The 14929-nt window shown below is 44.0% G+C and overlaps 1 long non-coding RNA gene across 1 annotated transcript; it reads left to right on the top strand.

Annotated features, from left to right (window-relative positions):
- Nucleotides 1-5385: 5385 nt before the first annotated feature.
- On the top strand, nucleotides 5386-6755 carry LOC138245530 (uncharacterized). Its single transcript, XR_011194137.1, has 2 exons — nucleotides 5386-5883; nucleotides 6410-6755. It is a non-coding gene; the product is annotated as an uncharacterized lncRNA (long non-coding RNA).
- The last annotated feature ends 8174 nt before the right edge of the window (nucleotides 6756-14929 follow it).

Here is a 14929-nt window from a genome sequence, read left to right as displayed (position 1 = left end):
TTTCCCCTCAGATTGGCACTTATCCCAACTGGCCGGATAAGTGTATTGTCATTTAATTCAAAAGTAAGTGACACCTCTCAAGGCTTTAAATCACACGGGTCCTTTCAAGGGGCGGCTCCTCCATTAGGGCGGAGGACCGTTGCCCCCCCCACCTCCAGCTGCAAAACATTTTCAAGAAAACAATGATAAACTGTGTTTATTATTGTTTTCTTGAAAAGGGGTGGGCATTGGGGTGACAAGCACTTAAGTGGAGTGCACAGAGCACTCCTCAGAGCGCATGTGTGTTTGTCCATCTGTCTCGGGCCGGCCAAACACATATGCGCCGTAGGCTTTCTCCAGCCCAGCAACATAGTTGCTGGAATGGAGAGAACCTGCACAGGATCCCAGTCTGCCTGGGAGCACCCCTGGACTGGCCGCAGGGCAGGTTGGGAGCTTCTGCCTGCAGCCTGGGGCTCTGAGGGACAGAGGAGTGGCGCAGTGGAGGAGGTTTTTTAAAACGTTTTATTTTAATTGTTATTTATTCCCCCTCACCTCTGCACTGCCCTGCTTTCTGGTTGCTACGAGCCGTGACTGGTCCTTTCTGTACCTGTAAGCAATTCACTGTATACTCATTTTAGACTATGCCAACCCGTGGCGCAAATTCCCTCAGACATCCCCCAAGCCAGCTGTATGATAGAGCAGAGATTTCCATTTGCTTTAATTGTGCCTTCCTTGCTCCGGTGTATACTACGTATACTTTTAACGTGGTGCCATTTACTGTTTCCTCTTTCGACTCCGCCACCTACCCAGACCCCTGTAAGCACGCGGAAATTACCGCTCTCCTAAAAAGAAAGCAAGCCGACCCAGAGATCCTCTCCAACTACCGCCCCATCTCCCTCCTCCCTTTCCCCGCCAAGGTTGCAGAGAAATTAGTCAACACCTTCCTATCCCACTTCCTCGAAGCAAACAACACTCTTGACCCCTCACAATCTGGGTTCCACAAGAACCACAGCACAGAAACCGCCCTCATCGCATGCACTGACGATATCAGGACCAAAATCGACAAAGGCGAGACCGTCGCACTCATCCTCCTAGACCTCTCCGCAGCCTTTGACACCGTCTGCCACCACACACTCCAGACACGCCTCCACAACATAGGAATTCGCCACAAAGCCTTAGACTGGCTCACCTCCTTCCTCACCGACCGCACCCAGAGAGTCCGCCTTCCGCCCTTCCACTCCAACACTACCAAGATCACCTACGGAGTCCCCCTAGGGTCCTCCCTCATCCCCACACTCTTCAACATCTACATGATCCCCCTGGCCAACATCCTCCGAGCACATGGAATCACTATCCTCTCCTATGCAGATGACACCCAACTCATCCTCTCCCTCACCCGTAATCCCATCACCGCCAAAGCCAACCTACACGCCGCTCTCCTCAACACCGCCAACTGGACGACCACTAACCACCTCAAGCTCAACTCAAACAAAACCGAGATCATCATCTTTGGCCCCAACAAAACCACATGGGACAACTCCTGGTGGCCCACCGCCCTAGGCCCCGCACCCACCCCCGCGACCCACGCATGCAACCTCGGCATCATCCTCGACCCATCCCTCTCCATGACACAGCAAATCAACGCTCTAACCTCCTCCTGCTTCCACACACTCTGCACTCTAAAAATATCCTTCAAATGGATTCCCCCAGAAACCAGAAAGACAGTCACCCAGGCACTCATCAGCAGCAGACTGGACTACGGTAACGTCCTCTACGCCGGCACCACACTCAAACTCAAACGCAAACTCCAGAGAATCCAGAACACAGCTGCACACCTCGTCCTTGGCCTCCCCCACCACGAACGAATCTCACCACACCTCAAATCCCTTCACTGGTTCCCCATAGACAAGAGAATCACATTCAAGATCCTCATCCACGAACACAAATCCCTCCACAACACCGGCCCAACCTACCTCAATGAAAGAGTTAACTTCCACACTACCACACGCTACCTCCGATCAGCCGACCTCGCCCTAGCCACAGTCCCCCGCATCCAACGCACCACCACAGGAGGCAGGTCTTTCTCCTACCTCGCCCCCAAAACCTGGAACTCCCTCCCCACCGACCTTCACAAAACCAAAGACCTACTGGTCTTCAGAAAGAACCTCAAGACATTGTTTTAAGATCAGTGACCCTCCCTGCCCTTCCCCCCACCCCCCCCCGGTTTCCCCACCCCCACCGCCTTGAGACCCTCACGGGTGAGTAGCGCGCTCTACAAATTTTTTTGATTGATTGATTGATTGATTTCCTCCCAAATATTTCATTTGACTCACACTCACTCAGCATCAATACCCTAATCATTTTGTAATGATTGGTTTCATAATTCCATCTATATTTAAGGATAGGATCACCTTATCAACTTTAAGCGTGATACTTTATCCCTGTTAAGTGGGTGCTGTATGGCCTTAGCTTGCATTGATTGATGTTTTTTAATTTCACCTACCGTTAAGAATCGCCAAATGAATAGGAAGCTTGATGCTTTAGTTTTACGGAGTGACTGCTGTGCGCCACGTTTTGCTGTTGAATTCCCCGAGACCTTCCGATCTCTTTGTTGCATTGTAAGTAAGTCTGTTGCTGCTTAGGTGGAAGTATATAAGTTTCAGGGAGCATTTTCTCCAATATCTACAATTTGTTTATCTTGCAGGGATTTACTCCATACAGTGATACATTGAAAACGTCTTCTTCACACTACAATGACTGTGCTGAAATCTAATGGCTCCTTTCTCTAGACCACATTTTTAAATGTGAGTACTCGCTATGTCATTATCTTTCCCGGTGCCTGGCTGTTAAGGTCCTTCATATTTGCTCACAAACCCTCAGTTATGCCTTTTATTTGCCTATAGTGATCACCTCATATTGAGTTTTCTGGACCTGATCTGCTTGATCTTTCAGTGCTGTCTCGATTTCAGCTGAACAACCACTTTATAGCCTTATAGTAAGTTATATTTTTCCTTTATCACACTTTTAGGGTCTTTTGGGTTAAGGTTTTTTATTCTTTTCTCTGTTTGGACTAATGTCATAATTAAGTATGCAAACATGCATGGCAGGTCTTTTTAACTTTCAATGATTTCGGATTTTGTTTTTTTATGGTGATGGTTATTATCCTCACATATTCACGATCAACACTGTTGGTTCTGCTGCTCGGTGCCCTGGAGGTGTATGTTTTAAGATAAAAAGAATAAGATTTTGATACTCTGGTTCTGCCCCTGTCCTGCCATTTGATAAAGTTTGTTTTGACCAATGACTTTGTGTTTCACCACTGCGCATATTAGTTGCTCAATGTTCACCAGTAGCACATGGTATGTTTTGTTCAGTTGAGCCGCCTATGGGCTTTGACATTGCATTAGTCATTACATTCTGTATTGTGCCTATTGGCTTTGACATGGCATTAGCCATTGCTTTCTGTATTCAGTTTAGCCGCCTATGGGCTTTGACATTGCATTAGCCATTACATTCTGTATTCTGCCTATTGGCTTTGACATGCTGTATCCAGTCTAGCCGCCTATTGGCTTTGACATTGCATTCCTATTGGCTTTGACATGATGTATTCAGTTTAGCTGCCTATTGACTTTGACATGCTATTAGATATTCTGCCTATTGGCTTTGACATGATATCATATATTACACTTTGTATTCAGCTTAACTGCCTATTGGCTTTGACATGATATTCAGCTCCGCTGCCTATTGGCTTTGACATGATATTATACATTGCATTTTGTATTCAGCTCCGCTGCCTATTGACTTTGACATGATATTATATATTGCATTTTGTATTCAGCTTAGATGCCTATTGGCTTTGACATGACACTAGACATTGCATTTGATATTTAGGTTAGCTGCCTATTGCCTTTAACATGACATTGCATTTGATATTTAGGTTAGCTGCCCATTGCCTTTAACGTGGAGTTAGACATTGCAGTTGAGAATCTAAGCTGTATTTTTCCAAGCTGTGTTTTTGCACCAGAGAACCAAGATGTTTTGCTCTCACAGTAGACTAGACCTGATAAGAGAGAGTACATGGGCGTCGTTTCTCTTCCCTTGAGCTTGGGAACAGGAGTAGTCTTGGAGACCTGGCCAGTCTCCAAAAGGCTTGCTCAGTTTCCCAGGTCTGAGAGGAGGGGGCACACCTTTGTAACGAATGTAACAGGCTGCAGAGGGTCAGATTCGAATCTGCCGGACCTCGTGCTGGAGCTTGGCGCCAGCTGCCAGCATCCCGTGTGGGTAGATGACACTCTTTCTCGCGGCTGACAGGGGTCATCAGCTTGCAGACCTTAGAAAGATGTAGCTGTAAATAGTTCCTACACGGTGAAGTATTTGTTTTGCTTTGCATTCAATATCTTATAAATATAACCTGCTGTGTATATTGCAAACCGATATATTTTGTTTGATTAACGCGGACTTGAAAGCTACTAATTCGTCATTCATTCATAAACATTGTGGTTGGGGAAGAATAAAATAACAATAAAAGTCTTCTTTGACCTCAGAAGTGCATTTCTGTTGTGTTATGTTAGTGCTTAGAAATTAAATAAGAGGAAAGCACTACAATTGGTACCAGAAGTGGGGTCGGTCATTAAGAGGTGATTAAAGGGTTTGACGAGTTAGTAGATTTCTAAGTGCACACTTTAAAAGTGTAATTGTTTTTTTGTTGTTTGGAGAATTACAGAAATTGTTTTCTGTTTGGAGAATCACAGTAGCACGGCAGACCATGTCTGAGAATACATGTGTTGATGAACTGCCTGATGGTGCTAAGAAAAACTGTGAATTGTTTTCTGTTTGGGGAATTACAGAAGAAAATGCATGTGTAGCTAAAATGCCTGATGTTGTTTTGAGAAATAATTCCCGTTGTATATATGTAGAAAAAGTGTGTTTTGGAAGTAATGATGACAGAAAGGTCTGGATACCTTTATCTGCTTACAGAGAAATGCAGGAGAAATGTAGGAAGTTGGAACATGAAAATAGGAATTTACGTGAGCAAATTAGCCAGGATACAATAATTCAAAATTATGCTGAAAGTTATAAAAATGAAGAATCTTTCTTGTCCCATTCCAGTAATGAGGGGGTTAAGACAGCTCCGAGCTGCACTGAGTTTCCGTGTGAGCCAGGGTTTTTGGCAGCCAAAATGCATTCCTTAACTGATAACACGGACGAGAGAGCTCAGAATGTGATTTACAAGTTACCGTTGCAAAATGCACAAGTAAAACAAAGGATTTTAGAGCAAGACACCCCGAGTTTCATTAGCTTGTTTGATTTTTGGAAAAAGAATAGCCCTCATTTGAGAGAAATCCTAACACTTTTGTATATGGTCACTGTGAAAAATTATATGCAGCTGCGCGTGTGTGATTTGGCAAATGAAATAATGCAGACTTTAGGTTTCTGCTCAGTGCAAGAAGGAAATACTTATGTATATTTAAATCATGAACAAGGAAAGAAAATAGTGCCCCTAGCTAGAATCATACAATGGATCTGGTACTTGCAAGACAGGGCTAGAGTACCACAGATAAAAGAATTACCGATGAAATTGTGTGCACCATTTGAATTCGTGTCTACTGAAGATAAAAAGCATGTTTGTTTTACTAATGATTCATTGACTGAAATGTTGCTTTCTGGCACAGTAGAAGGAACAGAGTTGTATAATGTGTGTCAGATTTTAAAGCAAGAGCTACGTGAGATGTGTCATTTTTATGCTGATTTTTGGTTCTTTGATAATGTTTTAGCACCTAACTGGTTCAATTACCTTGCAGATGTTAATGAGAAAAATGCAGAGAGAGAAGTGTTCACCCAGAATTCTGCCTTAGTGGGGATGGCTATGTGGGTGCCCCAGAAATGTGAAAAGGCCACTTACAGGTGGGCAGAGATGAGAGAGATGCACATTCCCCTAGATTTGATAAAAACTGTGCAGCACGCACAAAAGCAATCTGTCATGCAAGCAGTCACAGAGCAGTTGGGGAGAGGAAAGTTACCAGAACAGAAATGGCAAATTGATCAGGTTTTAGGGAAAGTGATTGCTGCAAATTACCAAGGAAAAATCGAAATTATGCTGATACCTAGAAAATAATCTGATTCATTCATACAAATTGGAGACAGAATGGCCCAAATTGACAAAAGTGCAGTGAATGGAGGTTTGGTAAAGAAGGAGTCTGCCCCAGCCCTTCTGACAGTGCAAGAAAAGGGAAGCTGTGGCGCAGCAGATAAAAACCTCAGTACTGATGTGTGGGCTGAAGCCCCAAGTGACCCTCCAGAACCTGCAGAAAATATAACAAAGGGCCCCAAAAACGTCCTGCTGATTATAAAACAGGGAAAGAAAGAGGAAGGGTGCAGTTTAAATGAAAAATGTTATTTGCAAGAAAAGTCATACTTGTTTCTTTTGCAGATCCTACCACGTTTCGCCACTGTCCCTGAGTGTGCTGCGTGGTCCCCCTTCCGGTGTGTGCGTGTGGGATCGGGGAAGGGACCGAATCCCCAACCTGAACCTGGCTGAGTAAAGTGCCAGCACCATGGATCCATTTTGCGCAAACTGCGCCTTCAGTTCAAGTTCAACTTGTTTGCTGTGTTTTTTTTTTTTTTTCCCCTCTCGTATGGAACTCTGACTTTTGCTTACCTTCCAGAAAACCTTTCAGGTGGACCGTGCACCTTTACATGAGCAGAACTCATGCCACATCAAATTGCTAACACTGTTGAATTAGAGACTCATTCAGAAAAAAAAAAAAAAAAAATTGCCCAGTCTTTTCTATGTAGATGTATCTGATGTGAAAGGTTATGAAATCAATGTGTTAATTCACTTCTATTGCTTTACAGGGATTGCTTTGATCATAATGTATTTTTTTTTGCTGATGTTTTTTTTTTTTTTTTTTTTTTTGTTTGTTTGAAATATGAGATATGTGAAACAAAAATTCATTGGTCAAAGGGCGGAATGTCCTGCCATTTGATAAAGTTTGTTTTGACCAATGACTTTGTGTTTCACCACTGCGCATATTAGTTGCTCAATGTTCACCAGTAGCACATGGTATGTTTTGTTCAGTTGAGCCGCCTATGGGCTTTGACATTGCATTAGTCATTACATTCTGTATTGTGCCTATTGGCTTTGACATGGCATTAGCCATTGCTTTCTGTATTCAGTTTAGCCGCCTATGGGCTTTGACATTGCATTAGCCATTACATTCTGTATTCTGCCTATTGGCTTTGACATGCTGTATCCAGTCTAGCCGCCTATTGGCTTTGACATTGCATTCCTATTGGCTTTGACATGATGTATTCAGTTTAGCTGCCTATTGACTTTGACATGCTATTAGATATTCTGCCTATTGGCTTTGACATGATATCATATATTACACTTTGTATTCAGCTTAACTGCCTATTGGCTTTGACATGATATTCAGCTCCGCTGCCTATTGGCTTTGACATGATATTATACATTGCATTTTGTATTCAGCTCCGCTGCCTATTGACTTTGACATGATATTATATATTGCATTTTGTATTCAGCTTAGATGCCTATTGGCTTTGACATGACACTAGACATTGCATTTGATATTTAGGTTAGCTGCCTATTGCCTTTAACATGACATTGCATTTGATATTTAGGTTAGCTGCCCATTGCCTTTAACGTGGAGTTAGACATTGCAGTTGAGAATCTAAGCTGTATTTTTCCAAGCTGTGTTTTTGCACCAGAGAACCAAGATGTTTTGCTCTCACAGTAGACTAGACCTGATAAGAGAGAGTACATGGGCGTCGTTTCTCTTCCCTTGAGCTTGGGAACAGGAGTAGTCTTGGAGACCTGGCCAGTCTCCAAAAGGCTTGCTCAGTTTCCCAGGTCTGAGAGGAGGGGGCACACCTTTGTAACGAATGTAACAGGCTGCAGAGGGTCAGATTCGAATCTGCCGGACCTCGTGCTGGAGCTTGGCGCCAGCTGCCAGCATCCCGTGTGGGTAGATGACACTCTTTCTCGCGGCTGACAGGGGTCATCAGCTTGCAGACCTTAGAAAGATGTAGCTGTAAATAGTTCCTACACGGTGAAGTATTTGTTTTGCTTTGCATTCAATATCTTATAAATATAACCTGCTGTGTATATTGCAAACCGATATATTTTGTTTGATTAACGCGGACTTGAAAGCTACTAATTCGTCATTCATTCATAAACATTGTGGTTGGGGAAGAATAAAATAACAATAAAAGTCTTCTTTGACCTCAGAAGTGCATTTCTGTTGTGTTATGTTAGTGCTTAGAAATTAAATAAGAGGAAAGCACTACAGCCCCCTTTTTAATGTTTGTAGGGTGTCGTCTGTCATCCTCATATAAACAAAGCAGACCGAAATGGTCTCGTGAATGTTTGCCAAGTGAGACCAAAATGTCACCGCACAACCCATCCTTCCTCTAGACATTTTATTACACCTGTAAGAGTTATGTGTGTATTATGAGGCATTCTCTAATTGTACAAATGAAAGTTGGTATAGGTTACGTTGGCATATGTCAAGAAAAGTTTGTAAACTTGGATCATACTGTAATAGACACTGTGAATGTAATGCAATATAAGATATTATATGTTCAGAGCCCCTACAATATTATTTTGAATATTTGTTTAAATCTTTGTAGGTACATGGAGCCGGTTGTCGAACACCCCGGCTCAGGACCCATCCGACTGGCGCTACCTGTGCGGCATCCACAAAGGAGACGACGGCTTGACCCGTTTCCGGGACAACAAGAACAGATCCACCCTCGAGAACCCGGATGTCCGGGTTCTCGCGGAAACAAAAAGAGAGGACAGACTGAAAGGGGGGGATGGAGGAGGACGCGGAAGAGGCAGACAGCGAGGAGAACGCCGAAAGCCCAGGAGACCGAGAGGAACAAGAGGACGCCGACTGGAGACACGGGAACAGCGGGGTCTGAGAGGAGTTGGCGAGCAAGGAAGGAAGGATGAAACTGGAGACGCGCTTACAGCCCGCCACGCCCCAGGAGGGACGTGGCTGATGAAGGAACGGTCCTTTTTAAAGGACAGCCTTAAATTAAACCGGGAGGGTAACGATAGGAAGGGAGAGGGGAGGGACAGTGCAGGAAGAGGAGGGGGAGAAGCTGGGAGGGGACAGAGAGGTGATAAGGAGGACTAAAAGACAGGAACTAGGAAATAAGCTCCACTTATAGAAGCAGTACCCTAAAGAGCACCTAATTCTAATTCATAGGCACGGTGAACCACCCAGAGGTGACTATACACACTCTCGCTCGCATCACTCCATCTAAACACCTGGGAACTTTCTCTCTCTCTCTTTCTCTCTCTCTCTCTCTCTCTCTGTCTCTCCCGCCTGTCTACCCTATTAGGATCTCATAACATATATAACCCTGCCTTACCGTACATTTCGTTCCTTTTCCGGTACGACGGGGAGAACGGCAGACCGTCTTCGCCAGTCAAGAGGGCACCTAGGAGGAAAAGACAGGAAGGACACTTTATAGGAAGAAGGACACCGACTCTACACTCCCAAAGTAAAAGACTATAACGAACTATCAAATAAATTCACGCTATCACCCCACTCGAGCCTCAGAGTCCTTATTATCACCTGACCCACTATTACAGTACATGTGCTTGATTCTAATAGAAATTTGAAAAATGCATACCGCTGTCTATTTGATTGGCTTCTTTTCCTTTGAACCATGTGATATATACCAAATAACCAATTTGTTTGAGATGTCACTAAAAATAAGAACTGATTTTATAATAGTGTTTTAAAGTACATCACTGATGGAACTTTTACCTACTCTATTTCCTTTAGAAAGTTGCCATTTTTTTGCCCTTATCCCTTTGTGTACCTATAGCCTGGCCCCTGTCATATGACTGGGTGTAATTGATAGTCAGACTTAGTGAATTCATCCCAGTCACACAGTAGAGGGTTAGGTGTGCCTGGATGGGTCATCCGCTGGCAGGATGAGAGGGCAGAGGTGGGCACAGTTCCACTTAAACCTGAATAGGCTGTGTCCTCTCTACGCAGAAAGGGCCTAATGACCCTGCATTGTTACTCCAGCTAGCTTGAAGCCTGGGCAGGAGATGCAGGAAATCCCATGCACTTCAAAGCCACTGTCGAGAAGCGTATCCCACTTTCCAAAACCAGTGCATCAGGGTATAAAAGATGAGCCTCAGGCACCACCACGTCAGTACACTTCTGGACCTGTGTATACTCTGCCAGAAATAAGGGCTGCTGTGCTGCAGCAGAACTGTCATGCTGCTGGACTGCACTCTGCTGGACACCTGCTTTATTGTGCTGACTTGTTGCTTGCTGCCATCATGCCTGTGTGAGAAGGACAAGACACGCATCTTTTGAGTACAGAACCCAGAGTGACTCCAAGAGCTAACTTGGCTGTCCTCCTGATCTGAAGACTCACGGACATAACGGGTTTCCAACAACCCTGCTCCTGGACTCTGTAATTTGTGAGTCTGCCCAGCCAAGTAGTGCCATCCCAGTCTGCACCCTTGGAAGTGACCCTAAAGTGCTCTGGTAGCCTGTGGATCCAGCAAAACAGATGCATCTCCTCTGCTGCATGGCGCAACTCTGAGCAGAACTGACACATCTGTGATCAGACCAGTCGCAAAGAATCACACCACTGTTACAGCCCATATCACCCTCAGAACCGCCACTGTGCAATCCAGCCCTTGTATTGCTCCTCATCTGCAGCCTCAACGTCAATGCCGAACTCTGCATTCCAGCCTCCCAGCTCGTTGGAACCAATGGATTACCTCGACTGCACGGAGCATTCCAAACACTGGAATTCACATTGCAAGTTATGCTGGCAGGATCCTCTTTGTCTATGCAACAGGACCTCACACTGCTGCTTCACTGCATCTTGGACACATCGCCTCTGATGTGTGACACATCTTTGATGCGGATCCACGCAATGCCCTGTAACCCAGGATTGAAGGTACTCTGTTGAGCAGGCCTATTTGGGTCCCCGTAGCTGGACCGTACTTCATTGTGTTCAGCCTTAACTGGTGCCTTTTTCCCGGTGCAGCATGACCAGCTAGCCACAGTTAGCACTTTATCCTTCCTGGCGTTCTTTTCTCTAAAAACTTTGAAACTTGAAAACCTCTGGTTCTTCTAATTGGATTTTTTTAATTTTGGTGTTGTTTTATCAAATTCAATCCTATTGTTCTAACCTGGTATGGGATCCTTTTTGTGTGTTGTTTTCACAGTTTTATTGTCTGAAGAGTTGCATATTCAAACCTGCCTGCTCTGTGCCAAGCTACCAAGGGCTGGACACAGGCTAATTTGCAATTTGCTTGTGCCTCACCCTGACAAGGATTTTGTTTGCTGCTTGTCCCCAGTCAACGAAAAAGCCAATTTCTTACATAGAGTAAGGATGGAACCCATAAACATGAGTCAGTTTGTGAGCTAAAGGATACACAGGCTCAATAGGGGCACCATACAAAACATATTTTCATCAATATGAATACCCTAGAGCCCAACATAGGGATCAACTGCCACCCCCCTTCCTGAAAATGCTAGCAACAGTACAATTATTTGCAGCAGGCACCACACAGCAAATAGTAGGATTGGTGTGTGGCATTTCTCAGCTAGCTTTTAGCCAACAACTATGCTAAGTTATAAACGCTTTGCAAAGAGTAAGTAGAATATACTGTTCCACTTGGACACCCACACAGTCAATTCCAGTAAAGCATTTCCAGGCATCCTAGGATCAATTAACTGCTCTCATGTAATCTTGGTGGCCAAAAATAGCCAAAGACAAGTGTGCTGAAACCATATAATGAAGTACTCTATTTATGTGCAAATTCTGTGTGACGTGGATCTGTGCATTTTGATCTCTTCTGGTAAGTGCTCCAAGCAACATTAATCTTATTGTGGGCTACACATCACCTATAAGGTACTGCTCAGATAAATTAACTCTTTATCATCTAGACTACAATGCTTTATGATTTCTGTATCCCAGTCTCAATACAGGGCTTCAGTACAATTAGAGAGTTGTTAGCCCCATGGCATCACATACATGGATCAATGTGAATATTTGTAACAAATGACATTGGTCACTCTTCCCAATGATGATGATTCTCAACCAAGTCTGCATCTTAACAATTATGTTTAATTCGATTACAACTCTCATGTATCTTAGCTTGGATTTCTTTGACCTCAAGACTTTCTTTCATGTTTCCCTTTCCAGATATTTTGTGGATGGTCACAACATTTTCTTCCCACAGCTTGAGGTAAAGCTGAAGTGGAGAACTACCAATAATTATCATGCTTAAGTGCGTATGCTTGGCAATATGCTTTAGTACCTTGAATTTCACGATTTGGACGCTGCCTTTAATGTTCTCAACATCATGTGAATATGTTGATTCAGTACTGAAATTAATATTAGCAGGCAAGTTAATCCGTCACAACGGTGATGGATATTCCGTCTGATGAAATCTAAATGCTATAGGATATGAAGTGACTTAGATTTCGGTGAATGGGAGATCTGTCACTGTTGTGATGGAGTAACTCGCCCGCCACTATCTAAATCAGGCGCTATGACCCTTATCTCCTTCTACAGGCATGTATTTAATTGTATTTGATGGCATTTTTAGTAGAAAATGGCACATTAGACTTTCACAATATCTTACCACCTCTTCGGCCAGGACCTCCAGCTCAGAAACCATAAACCTTTTTTTCCTTTCCCTGCTTGGGTCTATGATGGAATATTCTGGAAAGTTTCTGTCTGACATGACTGATTGATTTCAGAGGATTGCAGTGGATTCTGTTTGTCCTGTTTCAAGGTGTTTTGTCCAAACAAAATTTATGTCTGCGCATTTCCACACTTGAAGGAGTTGTTTGTGTACTTTGCAGGTCTTTTGTACGTTGTTTTGGCTCTTTCTGTTCTCTATGGATGCATTTCCTGACTCTAGCAACCTGTAATGCCTGAAAAAGGCCATTTTGTGATGTTTTGTGCATGTTTTATTTATCGAGTGTGGTGTTTACCACATACACTGAAGAACAAATGTTGTAAATAATGATTCAGTGGTAAAACTCACTCAGTGTTATTTAACACCTCATATTTATCTGTCGCCTTGGGATACCTATTTACTGAATGTTCATGTTTGATTGGTTTTACCACCAAGCTTATAATCAAGGCAATAGTGGTAAATTAGATGTAAATTAAATGGATATTTATTAAATCAGTTTTCACTACACTTATGTCCTTTACAGATCCCAAAATGTCTACTGAAATGAGATACACATTTCAAGATGGGAAATGTTAAACCTGATATCCTTTACGTTGTTTCCCCAAAGTTTTTGCCCTCTGACCTTCTGTTTATTTAACTCATTTTTGCTGACTTTTAGGATTCTGAGGACTTTACCACAACTGAAGTGCAGGTGCGTTATACTCTAAAACATGGTAACTTTGGCTAATCCAAAATTGGCATATTTAATTTACTTGTAAGTCACTAGTAAAGTGCACTATATGTGCCCAAGGCCTCTACATTAAATGCTATTAGTTGTCCTGCAGCACTGATTGTGCCACCCACTACATTAGCCTTTCAAACATGTCTCAGGTCTGCCACTGCAGAGCCGACTTCTAATTATTAGATTGTTGTTGTTTTGGTTTTAATTTAATCAGGTAAATTATTTTATTGTCCTAAACCGGTGTTGAGACTTTTTATGGTGGATCTCCCTGTGTTACTGTAATTAAGTGTCGCGCAAATTCTGTACACATTGTCCCTTAAGTTAAGCCTGCCTGCTCTGTGCCAAGTTACCAGATGGGGAGCACAGGTTAATTTAGGTTGTGCATCTTATTTATCATGACTTGGATTGTGGTTCCTACCAGGACAGGGTGTATTCTTCTGGCAACTAGAGACACAGGCCCTCATTACAACCTTGGCGGGTGGCTGAAGCCGCCCACCAAGGTTGGACCGCCGGGAAGCCGCCAACACAGCCGCACTCCCACCGCGGTCATTTTGAGATCCCCGCTGGGCCAGGTGGCAGTTGCACCTGTCGCGCTTTTCTGCATAGCAGACAGTGAAAAGCTGCAATGGGCCATGTCAGGGGCCCCCTGCAGTGCCCATGCCAGTGGCATGGGCACTGCAGGGGCCCCCGGGGCCCCCGCAACTCCCCGTACCGCTAGCCTTTTCCTGGCAGTTTCGCTGCCCTGGCGGATTAAAACCGCTGGGACTGAAGTGGCGGTAAACCGCCGTTCCCGGCGGTGCGACCGCGGCGCTTCCGCAGCGGTCGTAAACCATGGGAAGCACCGGCAGCCTGTTGGCTGTGCTTCTGTCGAAACAGCCCTGGCGGTCTTCGACCGCCAGGGTTGTAATGACCCCCACAATTTCTAACAGGAAACTATAAGTAACCTATATGGGTTGCACCTATTCTGAAGAAAGACATTATGAACAAACATATACATTAGAAATCGTACTACAATGGATGCTATTGGAGAGCTACCATCATTACTGATGCCACTGAAAATGTAAGGGAGCACAATCAACAACTTCCAGTTGCAGAGTTAGAATTAGAACCGTAGTGCAGGATTTAAATAACCTCCACCAGCAGTATGGCTCCTACTGCAACTGTTCTGAAAAAATGTGTTCCTAGAATACTATCCCTGCTAGCAGGCCAAATGCCACTGATTCAAAACCTGAATAGGGATATAACCAGAAAAGGAAGAGCAAAGAGGTAAGCCATATTTGTAACACAAAAGGATGATGGATGGAGAGCTGAACAATGCAAACACTCACACCCAGTCACAGATCTGGGTTTAATCCATCGTTCTTTTGCTCACCATGACACCCCAGTTTGGAACCAGCCATATGCAAATTAGTATTGACCCTATTCCCTCATGGGAACAGTCCTACCCGAACTGCTGGCGGTACTTTCCACCATATTATGACATTGGCGGTTTGGCTGAAGTCAAACCACCAATG

The sequence above is a fragment of the Pleurodeles waltl genome, chromosome 7 (assembly GCF_031143425.1).
Source record: "Pleurodeles waltl isolate 20211129_DDA chromosome 7, aPleWal1.hap1.20221129, whole genome shotgun sequence".
Classification (NCBI taxonomy): domain Eukaryota; kingdom Metazoa; phylum Chordata; class Amphibia; order Caudata; family Salamandridae; genus Pleurodeles; species Pleurodeles waltl.
The sequence above is the reverse complement of the archived record's forward strand: the minus strand, read 5'-3'. Positions and strand labels throughout refer to the sequence as shown.